The sequence below is a fragment of the Rhinopithecus bieti genome, unplaced genomic scaffold, assembly GCF_001698545.2.
Source record: "Rhinopithecus bieti isolate Rb0 unplaced genomic scaffold, ASM169854v2 scaffold_23925, whole genome shotgun sequence".
Classification (NCBI taxonomy): Eukaryota; Metazoa; Chordata; class Mammalia; order Primates; family Cercopithecidae; genus Rhinopithecus; species Rhinopithecus bieti.
The window spans coordinates 38,027-40,969 of NW_016811042.1; positions in this window are offsets into that span (position 1 = coordinate 38,027).

Genomic DNA, 2,943 nt, shown 5'->3' on the forward strand with positions numbered 1-2,943 from the left:
TTTTTTTGTATTTTTAGTAGAGACGGGGTTTCACCGTGTTAGCCAGGATGGTCTCGATCTCCTGACCTCGTGATCCGCCCGTCTCGGCCTCCCAAAGTGCTGGGATTATAGGCTTGAGCCACCGCGCCCGGCCTGGACAAATTTTTAGAAATGTGAAATGCTCGGCAAAGTTTCAGCCATAGAATTGAACAAGTAGAAGAAATTCAGAGCTTGAAGACAAGTTCTTTAACCCAATCCAACAAAAACAAAGAAAAAAAGAATAAGAAAATATAAACAAAGCCTCCAAGAAATCTGGGATTATGTTAAATGACCAAACTTCAGAATAATCAGTGTTCTTGAGGAAGAAGAGAATTCTAAAACCTTGGAAAACGTATTCAGGAGAATAAATGAGGAAAACTCCCCTGGCCTTTCTAGAGACCTAGACATCCAAATATTAGAAGCACAAAGAACACCTGGAATATTCATCACAAAAAGATCTTTGCCTAGGCACATTGTCATCAGGTTACCCAAAGTTAAGATGAAGGAAAGAATCTTAAGAGCTGTGAGAGAGAAACACCATCATTCTTCACAGAATTAGAAAAAACAATTCTGAAATTCATATAGAACAACAAAAACCTGCATAGCCAAAGCAAGACTAAGCAAAAAGAACAAATCTGGAGGCATCACACTACCTGATTTCAAACTATACTATAAAGCCATAGTCACCAAAACAGCATAGTACTGGTATAAAAATAGGCACATAGAGCAACGGAACAGAATAAAGAACCCAGAAATAAACTCCAATTCTTACAGCCAACTGATCTTTGACAAAGCAAACAAAAACACAAGGTGGGAAAAGGACACCCTTTTCAACAAATGGTGCTGGGATAATTGGCTAACCACATGTAGGAGTATGAAACTGGATCCTCATCTCTCACCTTATACAAAAATCAACTCTAGATGGATTAAGGACTCAAACCTAAGGCCTGAAATTCTAAAATTCTAGAAGATAACATTGGAAAAACCCTTCTACACATTGGTTTAGGCAAGGATTTCATGACCAAGAACCCAAAAGCAAATGCAATAAAAACAAAAATAAATATCTGGGACCCAATTAAACTAAAGAGCTTTTGCATGGCAAAAGGAACAGTCAGCAAACAGACAACCCACAGAATGGGAGAACGTCTTTGCAATCTATACATCTGACAAAGGACTAATATCCAGAATCTACAACAAACTCAAGTCAGTAGGAAAAAAAACAAACAATCCCATCAAAAATTGGGCTGAGGACACAAATAGACAATTCTCAAAAGAAGATATACAAATGGCCAACAAACATATGAAAAAATGCTCAAAGTCACTAATGATCAGGGAAATGCAAATTAAAACCATAATGCGATACCACCTTACTTCTACAAGAATGGCCACAATCAAAAAAAAAAAAAAAAAAAAAAGGTAGATGTTGGCATGGATACGGGAACACTTCTACACTGCTAGTGGGAATGTAAACAAGTACAACCACTAACAGCCACTATGGAAAACAGTGTGGAGATTCCCTAAAGAACTAAATGTAGAACTACCATTTGATCCAGCATCCAGGTATCCCAGTAGATACCAACTGGGTATCTACTCAGAGGAGAAGAAGTCATTATTCGAAAAAGATACTTGCACACTCATGTTTGTAGCAGCACAATTTATAATGGCAAAATTGTGGAACCAACCCAAATGCCCATCAATCAATGAGTGGAAAAAGAAATTGTGGTATGTATATATAATGGAATACTACACAGCCATAAAAAGGAATGAATTAACAGCATTTGCAGTGACCTGGATGAGACTGGAGACTATTATTCTAAGTGAAGTAACTCAGGAATGGAAAATCAAACATCATATGTTCTCACTGATATGTGGGAGCTAAGCTATGAGGATGCAAAGGCATAAGAATGACACAATGGACTTTGGGGACTTGTGGGGAAGAGTGAGAAAGGGCTGACAGATAAAAGACTATAAATATGGTGCTGTGTATGCTGCTGGGGTGATGAGTGCACCAAAATCTCACAAATCACCACTAAAGAACTTACTCATGTAAACAAATACCACTTGTACCCCAATAACTTATGGAAAAAAAACCTGCATGTCATTTCTGGGGTAACAGCTAAAAGGATTGAATAAAAGGATATGATTTACAAACTAGCAGGAGACAAACATTGAAATGATAAAAAAAATCTGAAAATGGAGAAAGATAAAACAGAAGGTACAAAATAAGACAGAAATTTAAGTCCAAATGTATCAGTAATTATATATATAAATGACTAAATATACCAATTAAAAGTCAAGAATTGTCAGACCGAAATTTAAAAAAAGAAGCTCTACTTTATACCAAAATGGTTATGAATATAAATGCAAATGAAAACAATGAAATCATAAGGCATTTCTCAGTTAAATCACAGTTACTGAGATGATCTAAAATATTTCAATATTACTCCCAAAACATGGACTTGAAATATATAAAGTGAAAATTAAAATAACTCTAAGAAAAAAGTGACATTCAGAATCGCATTGGAAAATGTTTCTTTACTTATTTACTTTTATTAATAATTGATAGATTCAATCAGAAATCAGTAAGTACATGGAATATTTAAACAATACATCTGATGTATGTTTAAAATCACCTGTGTATATAAAAAATCACCATGTGTTTACAGAAGGTTCCCAGAAGCTGTTACAAGAAACTTGTTGTTTAAAATTTATTGACTTGAACTTATTCACGTGGCCACATGTAGCTGCAAGGGAGTCTGGGCAGCCATGTACCGCTCTAAACATTTGGTACTCCACTACTTTGAAAGAAGGAGAAATTTATATTAGGAGTCAACCAGGACTCTCTGGCACAGATACTACTATAAAGATAGAGAGCTAAGATTAGTTTGATGCTCAGTACCCTTAATATGCGACAGGCTACAATTA